This window comes from Cervus elaphus, chromosome 14, assembly GCF_910594005.1.
Source record: "Cervus elaphus chromosome 14, mCerEla1.1, whole genome shotgun sequence".
In the NCBI taxonomy this organism is placed as follows: domain Eukaryota; kingdom Metazoa; phylum Chordata; class Mammalia; order Artiodactyla; family Cervidae; genus Cervus; species Cervus elaphus.
The window spans coordinates 70666623-70684753 of record NC_057828.1 but is presented as its reverse complement, the minus strand read 5'-3'; positions in this window follow the sequence as shown (position 1 = coordinate 70684753).

Here is an 18131-nt window from a genome sequence, read left to right as displayed (position 1 = left end):
CCCTGGAAAAAATGCCTGTGTCTCTGCAAATAAATCTGCCGGTGGAGAAAGCACTGGGTTTTCCCCAGTGCTTGTGCAAATAGTACTCTGTGCTTTGCCGGTGTTGGAAATTCCTTGGTGTGAGTAGCTCTAGTCCACGAAAATGGGAGGCATGGATTTCTTGTCATTGTCGTTACCCTTGACCTGTTGGGAAATAATTTCAAAAATCAATGGTCCAATTTCCAATTATTCACAACATGAAAACTCTTGGTAACCAGAAGAAACATTTTCTTTAAATCCCTGTTCACCACTCAGCAACTGAAAGTGAGCAAGAGAGTCTTGAAGTCTGACACAGAGGAAGGTAAATGAACATGCACTCTAGCATGGTATGGGCATGTGCATCTGAGTACAGGTCTCTGCATTCTAGAAAAAATTGTGAATAATATATCCATTACCAACTGAGTATTATTTATGTCTTCTCTCCACTCGATATACAAGAATTTGTAGAATCGACATTATGGTTACATATATGAGAAATCTTCATGAAGTGGATGGATTTCTAAACAAAAAGAAAGTATCAAAGTTTACACTAGAAGTAAAAAAAAAAAAAAATCTAATAGAACTGAGATCCTAAAAGAAATTGAAAAACCTGCTCAAAAAGCAAAATGAAAACAAATGCAATCTCCTCTCCTCCAAAGGCACCCAGCATTGTAGGTTTATGGGTGAATTCTATCAAACATCTAAAATATTAGATCAACAGTTCAGACACCTTTATATACACATATATATATCCCAGTTTTTTATGACGTGCACATGTTAATTAATACAAATGCAAAAATCCTAAGTAAAAATATAAACAATTCTAATCCACCAATAAAGAGAAAAATACTATACTATAAACAAGCAGGGCTTGTAACAAACTGAGATGAAAGAAGATCCAGACTTACTGATTTTCTGGGTGAAAAGCAGAAAAAAGTTTATTGATGTGTTGATTTGTTTTTTCTACCTTCTAGTGACAATGAAAACAAATATATCTTATTGGGGCCGTCAGCTAAGTTTTTCTTTTACTAGGGCCAAGTAACCTTTGCTCTTTCAGCCATTTTAGCTTGCCAGGTTGCCTAATTCAGAGACCATGTCTCATTTTAATATGGCTTTTTGGAATTCCAAGTCTTTAGAAAAAGTCAAATTCATCTAGTAGAGCTTTAAAAATTTCCCTCAATAATTTTTTAAAAAGAACACAAAATGGAAAAGAAATCCCAAAAAGTAATGCTAATTAAAGATAGGCTCTTTCCTCCACCTAAAAGGAATCATGACTTTTTCATTTTCTAGAAAATTGACGTAAAATTAGAGCTTATTTGTTTATATTGTAAGAGGAAAGGATAAGATACCAGGCTCTGAGGAAGTATTGACTTGGCCAGCACTGACCCAAGGCCATCTGGTGAAGCTCATGAGAGTTACCATTGCTTAGAACTTGGAGAGAAATTTGGCAATATCCTTACTTTTTTTAAATGTGTATGCTTTTGCCTCATCAATTCCACAGCTAGCAATCAACCTTATGGAAATAATTGAACATATAAGCAGACAGGGATCACAAATGCACATATTCAGTGAGGTTAAAATGTGTGATTTTTTTTTCTCTAGTGTAGTGTTAGTCGTTCAGTTGTGTCCAACTCTTTGCGACCCAATGGACTGTAGCCCGCCAGGTTCCTCTGTCCATTAAATTCTCCAGGCAAGAATGCTGGAGTGGGTAGCCATTCTCTTCTCCAGGGGATCTTCTAGACCCAGGAACCAAACCCAGGTCTCCTGCACTGAAGGCAGATTCTTTACTGTCTGAGTCACCGGGGAAACCCTGGGTGTTTTTTTGTTTTTCCTATGACTCAACTTAATCTCTTCCTCAAGATCCTTTTTTTTTTTTTCTAATGGTAGAAAATAACCTAGTCACTTTCAGGTGTACTCAACCTTTTCAATGAAGTTTCATCCCTTTCTGCTCCTTTCCTCATAGGGTGGCATCTAAGCTCTTGGATGTTAACGAGGAGCCTTCTGGTTCTTGGTTGATGTCTAATAGTGCCAGGTCCTCTGATCCTCGAGCAAGGAGTCGTACAAATCAGATTGCAAGGTGTCATCAGGGCATCATGCTTTGTTTGCTAACATGGCCATTACTGCATTAGGCTTCTATCCTGCAGGGTTCATACCAGTTTCCACTAAGACATCCTCAGGCCTTCACTGGCTCACTTTCCTCCCCATGCATTTTCTCCAGTGGTCTGGACACAGGAATGTTGGAGTCTGTCCTCGAGTCAATCAGAGGGCTATGCTCTCTGTCCCTGGTGCTCAAAAAGTCTGAACCCTCCAGCAGTCACGCCATGTTGGCTCATGAAGAAATAGGAATTTCTGCATGGCTACTGTATTCTAGATGCAAGCCTACTATATTCTAGGTGCCAGGCAGCACACAAATGCAAATCCTTTCTTCTACACTCCAAACATATTTGGCTGTTCTGTCACCTCCACCCAAATCACAAGCTCAGCCCGAGATAGAAAGTGCAGGGCCCCATTGTAAGGAAGGTCTGATTAAGTCCTTCTTCTCTAGCCATTTTGTCCTCTGGACCAGGAAAATGTCTTCCAACCAGTGACAGTGGGCCAGGCTGGCTCCTCGTCTGTTATAAGTCTGTTCTTTGTTGAGGACGAGGCTTCATGCCTTGATTCCTTTGGCTTAACTTTTGAGACTGAAAACACCCTTTTCTATCACAAAAAGTCAGGCTCTGGAAAATTAAAAGCCTTAACTTTCAAGACTATCATCTCAACACTGAGTTTTAAGAACCTATTTTAAAATTCTAAAATCTTGGTTCTTTGTTCTCTGCATTTGCCCCATGAATCCCTTCTAGAAGCAGTGCTTGCAGGTGACTGGATAAGGGTGAGTCACAGATACTGGTGTGCAGCTGGGAAAACCTCAGTTAATATGTCTAAATTTTATGTGACATGTTCAGGAATATGCACTGCAAGATTGTATGTCATAATAGAAAAAGGAGGACAAATTAACTATCGATCACAAGGTGAACTGTTCAATTGTGTTACTTTATGTCTCTGTCAGTGGAACTTAACTTGAGTTGAACTGACCCCAAGAATAACTATTTCCCTAACATGTTACCTAATGTGCTCTAGCTCCTTGGAAGAAAAGCTATGACCAATCTAGAGAGCATATTAAAAAGCAGAGACGTTACTTTGCCAACAAAGGTACATATAGTCAAGGCTATGGTTTTTCTGTAGTCATTTATGGATGTAAGATTTGGACCATAAAGAAAGCTGAGTGCTAAAGAATTGATGCTTTTGAACTGTGGTGTTGGAGAAGACTCTTGACATTTCCTTGGACTGCAAGGAGATCAAACCCATCAATCCTAAAGGAAATCAGTCCTGAATAGTCTTTGGAAGGACTGATGCTGAAGCTGAAACTCCAATACTTTGGCCACCTGATGCGAAGAACTGACTCATTCGAGAAGACCCTGATGCTGGGAAAGGTTGAAGGCAAGAGGAGAAGGGGATGGCAGAGGATGAGATGATTGGATGGCGTCACCGATTCGACAGACATGAGTTTGAGCAAGCTCCGGGAGTTGGTGATAGACAGGGAAGATTGTCATGCTGCAGTCCATGGGGTTACAAAGAGTCGGACACGACTGAGAAATTGAAGTGAACTGAATACCTCACCACAGTTGTACAAAAACGATTCTGTGTTTTCCCAAAGTTTTGTTTGTGCTTTCAGTTGTAAGATTTGTATTTTGATTTCACGGTCTATAGAATATTATGCAGCCACTAAAATTTAAGGATGAGGATAGCTTTGTAGTGAATGGAAAGTTATTCACACTATGTTACTGGGGTTCATAAATAAATATAGGAATATGACATGTAACATAACTCCATTTGGTTTATTTTTTCAGTTGATGTGTCTTTATCTACAAAGTTCATATGGGCACATGCACACACCTGTGTGCACACACACACATGCACACACCACCATAGTAAATGCTACTTTCCAGGAGTAGCAATGGGCAAACAAGTCTTAAAGTGAGGGCCTAATTGTCACATTTACTTGTTACATGTCTGTAGTGTTGGAGTTTTTTTCAGTGAGCAAATACAACTTCTGTTTGTAAGATTCATATGTACCAAGGCAAAAGCACAGAGGGATTTTGAGAGCTTCACTGCAGATGGGAACGGAGGTCCTGCCCTGGATCAGTGCATCCTGCCTCACCCTTCCCTCGATTCCATCTTATTTTGCTGTCCAGTGGGCAGTCTGCACTGCCTAGCTCGCCTCAGCTGTCTCGGACTCCTGAAGAAGGCACAGAGACACAGGGCCAGACAGGGCTGCATCCAAAGTCTAATTCATAACTTGTTAGGCTTTTAGTCTTTTTGAATCATCATTAGTTCTTTCATAAAATAACACCTACCTCTCAAACTGAGGAGTAAATGAGATGTGTTGTGTGAAGTGCCTGGTATAGAAGGTGCTCCATAAACAAGAGGAGGAGGAAGTCAGAATGGAAAATATATAGTTAGCCTTGGGGAGTGGGAGCCGTGAGTGTCCCCACAGGGTGGTTATTGATATGTTTAAATGCACCATTGGTGCCTTATTCCTTTTTCTTTTTCTCCTTCGACTTAGCAGCCCAAATCCACCCCAACTGAGCATCTGGAAAAGGAAGCAAGCAGGGTACATACATGGAGTGAGCTCTGCACCCATCCTCAAAAGCAGCCTGCTCCAGGTGGGACGTGGGTGTGGGTGCTATAGATGGGAGGGAGGCGCCAAATACACAGAAAGCATATGCTGCGCTTTCCTTGGGTCAGGGTGATAATGGGTTTGCAGTTCCCTACCACATATGAGAAGGAAGTAAGAAAGAGACAGGGGAGCTTTATTCAGGAAAATCAGAGTTGAGGGTGAGTGATCAGAAATTAACTTATGAAGCAGATGGCACAGGGCTTTCCCGGTGGCTCAGTGGTTAAGACTCCATGCTTCCAGGGCAAGCGTGGCGGGGGGTGGGGTGTTCAATCGCTGATCAGGGAACTAAGATCCCACATGCCATGTGAAGAGGCCAAAAGAAAAAAAAAATAGGTGGCACAAAATCATACTATAAGCCTGGGTAGAGGGCAAAATAGGGGAATGAAGAGGATGGTAAACAATGTACATTCAGTTGTCGAAACTTCCTCTGGACTTAGTGAGATGTGATGCTCCCACTTCCGGGAATTGGAAACTTGAGCAGAGCATGTTTGGAGGCAGAGCTGGAAGGCAGAGGAAATCTAGGCCACCCCCACCCCCACCTGCCTTGACCTCTCACCCTGAAGCCTCAGGAAAGGGAAAATCAATGGGCTCCCGAAGTGCAGGAGCCCGGGGTCCGGGGCTGGAATCTGACCCATGCAGAGTGTTTACTGATCTAAAGGTGGATAGGTTCAAATGAGCTCATCTTTATCTTGAAAGGAAATTAGGGAAGCCCAGACCCAGACAAAGCCACATTTCATTCAATGAAAATTTACCGCCACCAATCCCACCCCCCCACCACCTCCCACTCCACAATACACTCTATATCACATGAAACACCCACCCTAGGAACCCCACTTCTAAAGTTCAGTTCTGAAAGAGCAACGAATGGGGAATTGTGAGCTTATAGAAAACCAAAAACGTTATTTCAGAATATTTTACTTTTACCCCTCTTGCTGATCTGTATCCTTTTTCTTCCCCCCTTGCAGTTTGCAAATATTGACTAAGTTCAAGGGCAGCGGTAGAAGGTCTAACTTCAGAGTTAGCATGAGGTGAAATACTTAAGATGGTGCAATCCTGTCCTCATGAAGAGCATATCAGATCCCAAGGTTGGTTATGGGCAGGTCTTGTCCCCTGCCCCAGTTGATATTTGTTTTATCAAGTCAGGGACTATTTTTGTCATCATTGTTAATCTCCCTCTTGCCAGATCTGTTTTGGCCGAGGGCATGCACTTGAGGTATGTTAGAAGAATGGAGTGCAGTATTATGGGAAAGAATTATCACTAATTCTGTCTGCCTACAGCTTCCTCAGCCCTGTTCATCTGAGCTGAACTCACTAAGCAAACTTGTAGATGGAAAGTCCTATGAGTCCATGACCTGGTTTCAAGGAGTAGGTTTTCAAGCTGAAAGAGGAAGAGAGCAGCATTCCCATGATACCTTTAGGTCTTCATTCTGTTGGAAAACGTCTGACTTGCCTATCAGGGGAGAGTTTGATAGAATATTTTGCCAATAAAGAAACACACTGCTAAATGGAAAGCTCCAACTCATTTAGACTCATCTTTGGCTTCAACATGACACAAATCTTAAGAATTCTTGAAGACCTGGCCTCAGTCTAACAGTTCTAACTGGAACTGAGAATGAACTGGTACTTCTGACTCATGGATTTTGGAGTTAAATAGACCCTGACTCAAAGTTTAATTTGTCTGGGCCTCAGTTTCTTCCTATGTGAAAATAATCATAACAATGCTCTCCTTGCAAGACAGCCATGAGGATTAAGTGTGGTATTGTATCTGAAAGCATTTAACACAGTGCCTGTTGCTTAAAATGGGATTAATACATTTTAGTCTCCTTCCTTCCGCTCAGCAACTCCAGCTGCTGGTTGTATCCCCTTTCTCTGCTGCATACATTTGACATAATGGAATCAAGCCAATGACACTTGAGGGGATACCATCCCTGTCAGAATGAATAGAGAGAAGAAAAGTTTAAACAATGTTCAGAACAGCGATATTCACTTCTAAATGATCTGAGTTTAAACTGAGTGAGCTCCACTGACACTTGAAAGAATGCAAGCATATAGGTAAATCTGCAGTTGTGTGACTGCTTTCTAAACCTGGACACTGCCAACAAAGAATTTCCATGTGGAGACCTTTGTTTGGGGAGATTTTTAACCTACACAACATAGAGGCCATTGTATTCTTCCGTTGATATTAACGATGTAACTTGGTTACCCAGTAAACTAACTGATAAATCTCCTGGCTAGTTTGTTCCAAGGAGGGGTGATATTCTTTCAGACTCATATAGCCTCAGCTGCTATGTTCTACCTAGAGTTCCAACACTACCTCTTGTTTGAAAATATCACATCTAAAAGTTGTAGTAGATTATGTAACCTTTAGCCACTTCCTCTCTTAGCATTCTGGAAATGGCAGGAATCCACCAAACTATATCGCCCTATTGGGCATACTGAGTTCCCCCAGGTGTCTCAGAATGAACTTGCTTCCTAACCTTAATATAAATTGCTATATGCAGACTAGATGGTTAAATGTGTATTTTGTATAAGCCAGTCTTCAAAGGTTCTGACGGCAATAATGACTTCCATATGCAATAGAGTCAATTTTCCAATGTACATGATCTGGGCAGAGGGAAGATTGAAAGCATGATTGTGCTTGATTTTGGAGTGAAAACCCATCAGCTTTGAGAGGAAGTCACACAGTAACCCCTGCATCTGACCTCTGTTTCTCCACTCTTGGTAATTCCCAATATCACCAGGGCTGAATTTGAGAAAGGAATGGGAAGTGACTACAGAGGACACTCAATAAATACATGGCCAATTAACACATATTTCAATTTATGTTTCTATTTGTAAACAATAGACAACTAGAACAATGGAAATAAAATAACACTAAGCCTATAAAATATCAGGGATAAGGCTAAAAATGGTACTGTAAAGACACAAGAAAGAAAGTTAGTCACAGAGTCATGTCTGACACTTTGCGATCCCATGGACTATAGCCCACCAGGCTCCTCTGTCCATGGGATTCTCCAGGCAAAAGTACTGGAGTGGGATGACATTTCCTTCTCCAGGGGATCTTCCCAACCCAGGGATCAAACCCACGTCTCCTGCATTGCAGGCAGATTCTTTACCAACTGAGTTACTAGGGAAGCCCTCATCAAGGTTTAAAGAAGACATGAAGAAGGCCTTAGAAAATAAAGCTAGACAATAATGATAAAAATAATAATGATAATAATGTAACTAATATTTATTAAGTTTTTAAAATGTGAGATGAGTTATCTAAATGATTTCTTTAATCTCAGAAATTTTAAGAGGTGTTTGTACTACTATCTTCAGTTATAGAAAAACAAAAAGGAAATTGGGGAACATAAAGATAAGATAATATTTTAAACAGAAAGATCCAAATTCTTATTTTTTATTTTTCTTAATTTGCTCAGTAACTTTATAAATTAATGCAGTCAATTTACTCTATAAACTAATGGCGTCCCAATCAAATTTAGATGACTGTTAATGGAACTTAAGCAATTTTAAAGTTCACCTGAAAAATGAAATGCTAGTAAAAAAGAAAGTTGAGAAAGTATTCAAAAACAAAAAAAAATCAATTTTAAAGACCATTAAAATTATACTAAGGTGTAGTACAGTTTTAAGATGCACTCAAGGACTTACACAGAGCCAAGGACATAGAGTACACTCAATAAATATTTTGAAAATTAAAGTATATTTCTATCTATTTTTCTATGGCTTTAACCAATAGACACAGAAAAAAAATTCACAGTTTACAGTAATTAAATACTATGCTATTAACACAAAGACTGAAAAAAATAGTTCAAGAAAGCAAATTAGAAAATCCAGGAACATATAGGAGCATAGGAATTTGGTCTATAATAAAGATCAATTTCAAATCAAGAGGAAAAGATAAATGATTCAACAAATAGCATTGGGAAAATTTGCTAATGATATGGAAAAAGCAAAGAGTCCCATCTTATAACACATGCAAAAATAAAATACTGATAGATAAAAGTCTGAAAACATATTCACTCACATACAATGTGCACAAATATATATGCACACACAGACATAACACATACACGAACATTCTGGGGAAATAATTTTACCATCTTACTGTTTGGAAGATATTTTAAGTAACACAAAACCCAGTAGGCATAAAGAAGTAATATAAAAGATATGGCTAGATAAAGTTACATCTGAGAAATGGATAATGAATAGATAAAGAAGATGTTGTGTGTGTGTGTCTGTATTACTCAGCCATAAAAAAAGAATGGAATTTTACCACTTGTAGTAACTTGGAAGGATTTGGAAGGCATTATGCTAAATGAAATAAGTCAGACAGAGGAAGACAAATATTGTATGCAGAATCTAAAAAACACAACAAACTAGTAAATACAACAAAAAAGAAACTGACTCACAGTACAAAAAACTAGTGGCTACCAGAGGTGAGAAGGAAGGGGGAGGGGCAGTAAAGGGGTATCAGGTTTAAAGAAGGGTTATTGTGGGATTATATGGAATCATGTGTGCAAAATTTATGAAATTGTAAGGCACTGTAGAACTTAAAGGCACTTTCATTAAATAAAAAACTTTAAAAATTATGTCTCAGAAATAATAACCAAAAAAACATGGGAAAAGGAAATACATACGTATAGATGCATATAGACTATCAGCCTTACTATATAAAAAGCATCTATAAATGAATTAATAAATTGTACTACTCTGGTAAAATGATCAAAAATCATGAATTGTCAAAATACCAGACAAGAAATAAAAGTGGCTAATCAATATCTGAAAATATGCTCATCAGTATCAGTTCAGTCACTCAGTCATGTCCAACTCTTTGTGACCCCATGGAATGCAGCATGCCAGGCTTCCCTGTCCATCACCAACTCCTGGAGCTTGCTCAAACTCATGTCCATTGAGTCGGTGATGCCATCCAACCATTTCATCCTCTGTTGTCCCTTTCTCCTTCAGCCTTCAATCTTTCCCAGCATCAGCGTCTTTTCCAAGGAGTCAGTCCTTCACATCAGGTGGCCAAAGTATTGGAGTTTTAGCTTCAACAGCAGTCGTTCCAATGAATATTCCTTTAGGACTGATTTTGTTTAGGATGGACTGGTTTGATCTCCTTGCAGTCCAAGGGACTCTCAAGAGTCTTCTCCAACACCACAGTTCAAAAGCATCAATTCTTTGACTCTCAGCTTTCCTAATGGTCCAACTCTCACATCCATACATGACCACTGGAAAAACCATATCTTTGACTAGACAGATCTTTGTTGGCAAAATAATGTCTCTGCTTTTCAACATGCTGTCTAGATTGGTCATAGCTTTTCTTTCAAGGAGCAAGCATCTTTCAATTTCATGGCTACAGTCACCATCTGCAGTGATTTTGGAGCCCAAGAAAATAAAGTCTGTCACTATTCCCATTGTTTCCCCATCTATTTGCCATGAAGAGATGGGACTGGATGCCATGATCTTAGTTTTTTGAATGTTGAGTTTTAAGCCAGCTTTTTCACTGTCTTCTTTCACTTTCTTCAAGAGGTTCTTTAGTTCCTCTTTGCTTTCTGCCTTGAAGACGGTGTCATCTGCGTATCTGAGGTTATTAATACTTCTCCCTGCAATCTTGATTCCATCTTGTGCTTCATCCAGACCAGCATTTCGCATGATGTACTCTGCGTAGAAGTTAAATAAGAAAGGTGACAATATACAGCCTTGACATATTCCTCTTCTGTTTTGGAACCAGTCTGTTGTTCCATGTCCAGTTCTAACTGTTGCTTCTTGACCAGCATACAGACTTCTCAGGAGGCAGGTCAGGTGGTCTCATACTCCCATCTCTTTCAGAATTTTCCACAGTTTGTTGTGATCCACACAGTCAAAGGCTTTAGTGTAGTCAAAATATGCTTAACTTCACTGGAAATCAGAGAAATACAAATGTAAAAATAGTACCATTTTTTGTCAATTAGATTAGAAAAATAATATTAATATCATCCAGCTTTGACAAGTACATGGGGAAATGGATACTCTCAAAATTTATTGCAGTATTAAAAATAGTTATTTTTAAGAAGACAAATTGACAGTAATTGTCAAAATTTAATATAATCTAATATTCTACATCTAAGAACAGAAATGCTCACAAAATATATTAAAGGTATAAGAATCTTCATTAAAGTATTGTTTTCAAATGCACAAAATAAAACCTCCTAGAATATGAATGATCAAACAAATTGTTTTATGTTTTTAAAAAGTAAATTACTTTATATCCTTATATGGGATACTATAAAGTGCTTTTTTAAATGAGATAAATCTTTATATATCAACACTGAAAAATCTCCAAGGTAAATTACTAACTAAAAAATGTAGAAAAAAAAAATGTAGGAGCAGAGGAATGTAGTACTATATTCTGTTAATTCTAAAATCATTTCATTCACATTTCAGCACTTCTGACGTTGCGAGGCATCATACAACCATGTGTCTAATAATTATAATAGGTAGCATTTTTTTCTTCTCAGTAAAACATAAAATGATGGATGGCATGTCTTACAAGTGATGCCTCTTAGACTCGATGAAATACAGTAAATCATATAGTCCCACTTGTATTTAAAATTATGTTTATCTATGTATCTAATAGAATGAGGAATTTAAAACTTTACTGATGCCTTTCTGGTGTACTGATCTTAAAGGGAAATGAAGAGGGAAAAGGAGAAGAAGGAGAAAGTGAATTTTCTTCCTTTCCCTTTAAGGGCAATGTGATCTTTATATTCTTGAACTTGGTTCAGTTGTCCCAGGGACTTAACATGCCTTTAAACATCAAATCTATAGGTTAATAGCACTATCCCCAAGAGAAAAAAAGGATGGAGGCTTTTCTGTCTTCAGGGGAAACAAGGGATGTAGACCAACTCCATGCCCTGATGACTCAGAGGAGCTGGGAACTTAGGGTTTGGGTGAGGAGATGAGAAAGTCGCTTCCCTGAAGCAAAAGGATGGATGGAATTGCTACATGGCTGCCTACGGAGGACGGAGTGCTAAGCATACAGTGCTGAAGACAGAAGCAAACAAACATGTGTGCAACCATGCTTGTCGTGGCAGCAGAGATGCCCCAGGAGACCCACCTGCCTTAGCAGCCATTAGCATTGTAAGCAAGAAGCCCTGAGTACAGAGGCAGAAGCAACTGAAGACCTAAGGTCTAGCCTCAGTATTATTGGATAAGCCCTTGATCAGCCTCAAGGCAGAGAGAGAGTCCCCTCAGGCAATCAAGTTTAAATGTCCAGCCAGCTCTGCTGGATGGGCGCTGGGGCACATCCAATTTTGAAATAAATTTAACTGTAAGATTTTAAAAACTTTTTAAAAAAAAAAAAAAAAAAAGAAAATGTCTTACTACTGCTAGATTCTGAATGTTCTGGACCAATCTGCACCAGAGAGAGACAGATGAGATAGATCATAGATAGACAGATGATAAACTTTGTTGCTGTTCAGTCACTCAGTCCGACTCTTAGCAGCCCCAAGCGCTGCAGCACGCCAGGCTTCCCTGTCCATCACCAACTCCCAGAGCTTGCTCAAACTCACGTCCATCGAGTCGGTGATGCCATCCAACCACCTCACCCTCCGACGTCCCCTTCGTCTCCTGCCTTCAATCTTTCCCAGCATCAGGGACTTGTCTAATGAGTTGGCTTTTCAAATCAGGTGGCCAAAGTATAAAACATGGTCCACTGGAGAAGGGAATGGCAAACCACTTCAGCATTCTTGCCTTCAGAACCCCATGAACAGTATGAAAAGATGACGGCTAGATAGAGAGAGAGATAGATGACTGATAGATAGAAGATGATAGATAATTGATTGATAGAAAATAAATAGATACAGATAAATGATAGATAAGAGATACTTGGAATTCAAGAGAAAAATGCAGGATATCTTTCATTCTTATTGCATATTCTTTTTATTATTTGAAATTTTTACAGCTTTATTGCCTTCAAAATTTTAAAAGATTCAAAAGAAATTTTTCTTAAAAAACATGATAAGGTGCAAATCAGTATCTCTGTCTTAAAGTATACATTTGCTTACTTAACTTATATGTATTGAGCGCACCTTTATATGCCCAACGGACTTCCCTGGTGGCTCAGGCAGTAAAGCGTCTGTCTGCAATGCAGGAGACCCAGGTTCGATCCCTGGGTTGGGAAGATTCCCTGGCAAAGGAAATGACAACCCAGTCTAGTACTCTTGCCTGGAAAGTCCCATGGACGGAGGAGCCTGGTAAGCTACAGTCCATGGGGTCACAAAGAGTCGGACACGACTGAGTGACTTCACTTTCCATATGCCCAACACTCAGCTTGGTCCAGGGAAGGCACAGATAAGACCAGGAGCTCACGGTCCACAGGACACAAACATGCCTGAAGAAAGTGCTTCAGCTGGGCGGGCCCCTTCGCCTCCAGGCAAAATTGCAAGCCACTTGCTGCTTGCTACCCAGAGTGAGACAGCAGCGACCATGGCTTCCCCGACTCAGGACTTGAACTGGTGCACCCCAGAGGCCTCGAGGCTTTAGTTTTGCCTCAACTATGTGCCGTGGCCCCCACATGGCCTGTGGTAAGCTGCTGTCTGGGAATTAGCCCCACAGCTTCTCAAACAGCTGCTGAGAGCTGTCAGGGGCAGAGCACCTCTGAGGTCACAGCCAACCGATCTTCTGGCGTTCTTCTCTTTCATTCCTTCAACAAACATTTGTTCTGTGCTTCATGGAAACAGTGATGAGTACAGTGACATGGTTCTTATCCTAGAGGAGGCTGTGCTCCAGGGTGAAGACAGACAGGCCCTGAGTTTGGAGGAACCAGGTAGCATTTGACAGCAGAGAAGACTGTGGCCCTGGCGTCAGGGAGTCTGAGAGAGGATGTTTCCAGGAGAGGAGGTTGTGGTGGTGAGGATACTCTGTTACACTGGGGGAGGAAAAGAATGCAGCTGTTATTATTTTCTTCACCTGACAGCTTCCCAGGTGGTGCTAGCGATAAAGAACCTACATGCCAATGCAGGAGAGATGTCAGAGACAAGGGTTGGGAAGCTCCCCTGGATGAGGGCATGGCAATCCACTCCAGTATTCTTGCCTGGAGAATCCTGTAGACAGAGGATGGGCTATAATCCACAGGATGGCACAGAGTTGGACACAACTGAAGCAATTTAGCACATACGTATGACAGATAAAAGCACATTACATTTAAGGAGAGAAGACAAGTGTCACTTTTGACTGATCTGCTCTATCCCTGAGTATAAGATCCTTCCCCGAAGATGTCTTTTCTTCAGTAAATGGTATCATCATCCACTTATCTACTGGCCCAAACCAAGAACCCAGAAGTCTTCTCTTTCTTCTCTCAAGTCCCACATCTCATCAACCATTATACGGCCGTCCATTCACATTCCTTCTACCACTCGAATCCATTCACGTCTCCCTAGGTGCAGTTCTTTTTTTTTTTTAATAATTTATTGTTTGACTGCATTGAGTCTTAGTTGCAGCACATGGACTTCTTTCTAGTTGTGGCATGTGGACTCCAGAGCATGCAAGCTCAGGGCTTGTGGCACATGGGATCAGTTGCCCTGAGGCATATGGAATGACCAGGGATTGAACCCACATCCCCTGCATTGGAAGGTGGATTCTTAACCACTGGATCACCAGGGAAGTCCCTCTAGACACAGTTCTTAACTCAGGTCCCCATCAACTCTGATCTCTGGTTCTACAATGACAAGAAGTAAATAATATCAGGAGTGGCATTTTTAAGCTGGGTTATTTCCACCCCAACATGAATTCATTCTCCTGTACTGTGTGCAGAGTGATTTTTTGAAAGCATTCATCTGCCCCTCTATTCAACATCTAGAGTTTTACCATTGCCCCAGAATAGAGTTCAGATTTTTTAGTGTGGCTCTTCACACCCCTTATGATCTGTCCCTGGTTCCTTCCCTCGCTCTCCACTCCTGCTTTCATGAAAGCTTCTTTTGTGCTGGTCCCCTTTCTTCCAATCTCATGGCCATCCTACAAACTACTGTTAAAAGCAATCAATCTTTCTATATCACATCACTGGTATTTCCCAGGTTATCACTAATCTGGGGCTCCCTTTCACTTCAGGATTACAGCCAATCCTCTTAGCTTGGCAGATAAGACCCCTTAGGATATTACCCCTACCTTTTCCTTCTGCTGTATTTCCCACTGCTTCCTCCCTTCCCTCTAATTCTTCTTTTTTTCCCAATATTTATTTGTTTTTAGCTGTGTCAGATCTTAGTTACAGCACACCAGCTTAGTTGCTCTGCTGCCTGTGGGATCTTAGCTCCCTAAGCAGGGATTGAACCTGCATACCCTGCATTGCAAAGGCCATGCCAAAGAATGCTCAAACTACCACACAATTGCATGCATCTCACATGCTCGTAAAGTAATGCTCAAAATTTTCCAAGCAAGGCTTCAACAATACATGAATCATGAACTTCCAGATGTTCAAACTGGTTTTAGAAAAGGCAGAGGAACCAGAGATCAAATTGACAACATCTGTTGGATCATCGAAAAAGCAAGAGAGTTCCAGAAAAACATCTACTTCTGCTTTATTGATCATGCCAAAGCCTTTGACTGTGGGGATCACCATAAACCATAGAAAATTCTGAAAGAGATGGGAATACCAGACTACCTGACCTGCCTCTTGGAAAATCTGTATGCAGGTCAGGAAGCAACAGTTAGAGCTGGACATGGGACAGCAGACTGGTTCCAAATCAGGAAAGGAGTACGTCAAGGCTGTATATTGTCACCCTGCTTATTTAACTTATATGCAGAGTACATCATGAGAAACGCTGGGCTGGAGGAAGCACAAGCTGGAATCAAGATTGCAGGGAGAAATATCAATAACTTCAGATACGCAGATGACACCACCCTTATGGCAGAATGCAAAGAGGAACTAAAGAGCGTCTTGATGAAAGTGAAAGAGAAGAGTGAAAAAGTTGGCTTAAAGCTCAACATTCAGAAAACTAAGATCATGGATTCCGGTCCCATCACTTCATGGTAAATAAATGGGGAAATGGTAGAAACAGTGGCAGACGTTAATTTGGGGGGGCTCCAAAATCGCTGCAGATGGTGACTACAGCCATGAAATTAAAAGACGCTTACTCCTTGGAAGAAAAGTTATGACCAATCTAGACAGCATATTAAAAGCAGAGACATTACTTTGCCGACGAAGGTCCATCTAGTCAAATCTATGGTTTTTCCAGTAGTCAGGTATGGATGTGAGAGTTGGACTATAAAGAAAGATGAGCACCAAGGAATTGATGCTTTTGAACTGTGGTGTTGGAGAAGACTCTAGAGAGTCCTTTGGACTGCAAGGAGATCCAACCAGTCCATCTAAAGATCAGTCCTGGGTGTTCATTGGAAGGACTGATGCTGAAGCTGAAACTCCAATACTTTGGCCACCTGATGCGAAGAGTTGACTTATTTGAAAAGACCCTGATGCTGGCAAAGATTGAAGGCAGGAGGAGAAGGGGATGACAGAGGATGAGATGGTTGGATGGCATCACCAACTCAATGGACAAGAGTTTGAGTAAACTCCTGGAGTTGGTGATGGACAGGGAGGCCTGGCGTGCTGCGATCCATGGGGTCACAAAGAGTCGGACAGGACTGAGCGACTGCACTGACCCTGCTCTGGAAGGTGACTTCTCATCTTGCTGAACTTCCCGGGAAATCCCTCCCCTCTCATTCTTGCCCTTTAAGCCCCTACAATATTGAATTTCCTGCAATTCCCAATGCATCCACTGTCATTTCCTGTCTCAGTACATTTGCACAGATGTTCCCACTGCCTAAATGGTATTTTTTTTTCTTATTTGTGGCTTGAGCTTTTTGTTACTTTCTAAAACACTATTCAAATGTTGAATAAGAAAACTTATAAAGTCTACAAGTAATAAATGCTGGAGAGGGTGTGGAGAAAAGGGAACCCTCTTACACTGTTGGTGGGAATGCAAGCTAGTACAGCCACTATGGAGAACAGTGTGGAGATTCCTTAAAAAACTGGAAATAGAACTGCCATATGACCCAGCAATCCCACTCCTAGGCATACACACCAAGGAAACTAGATCTGAAAGAGACACGTGCACCCCAATGTTCATCGCAGCACTGTTTATAATAGCCAGGACATGGAAGCAACCTAGATGCCCATCAACAGACGAATGGATAAGGAAGCTATGGTACATATACACTATGGAATATTACTCAGCCATTAAAAAGAATTCATTTGAATCAGTTCTAATGAGAAGGATGAAACTGGAGCCCATTATACAGAGTGAAGTAAGCCGGAAAGATAAAGACCAATACAGTATACTAACGCATATATATGGAATTTTAAAAGATGGTAATGATAACCCAATATGCAAAACAGAAAAAGAGACACAGATGTACAGAACAGACTTTTAGACTCTGTGGGAGAAGGCGAGGGTGGGATGTTCTGAGAGAACAGCATTTTTTTTTTTTATTAGTTGGAGGCTAATTACTTCACAACATTTCAGTGGGTTTTGTCATACATTGATATGAATCAGCCATAGAGTTACACGTATTCCCCATCCCGATCCCCCCTCCCACCTCCCTCTCCACCCGATTCCTCTGGGTCTTCCCAGTGCACCAGGCAAACTAAAATAAGTATACTATCAAGGGTGAAACAGATCACCAGCCCAGGTTGGATGCATGAGACAAGTGCTCAGGGCTGGTGCACTGGGAAGACCCAAAGGGATGGGATGGGGAGGGAGGCGGGAGGGGGGATCGGGATGGGGAACACATGTAAACCTATGGCTGATTCATGTCAATGTATGGCAAAACCCACTACAATATTGTAAAGTAATTAGCCTCCAACTAATAAAAATAAATGAAAAAATGAAAAAATTAAAAAAATAAACTAGGAGATTACTATAAAAAAAGAAAACTTTTTTTTTAAAGTCGCTCAGTCGTATCTGACTCTTTGCGACCCCAGGGACTATACAGTCAATGGAATTCTTCAGGCCAGAATACTGGAGTGGGTAGCCTTTTCCTTCTCCAGGGGATCTTCCCAACCCAGGTTGGGAAGATTGAACCCAGGTCTACCACATTGGAGGCGGATTCTTTACCAGCTGAGCCATAAGGGAAACCCTATGAAAATCTAGAATAATATTAATCCAAACTATCAACAAGTATAAGAATAGAGATTCCAATATGCACTGATTCAAAAGTTTATTTTACATATAGTCTTTCTGAAAATTTTACATGAGCTATATTCCAACAGAATGAAGCTAAAAAGCAAAAAAAGACAAAGATGTAGAATAAAGAGAAAGTAAAACAGTTATATGGAAGACAGGTTGACAGTTGTGCAGCAAGCTTAAAATATAATTAGTTTAAATTAGAACAGGAAGTCAATAGCTGCAAGAAAGATGTCTTC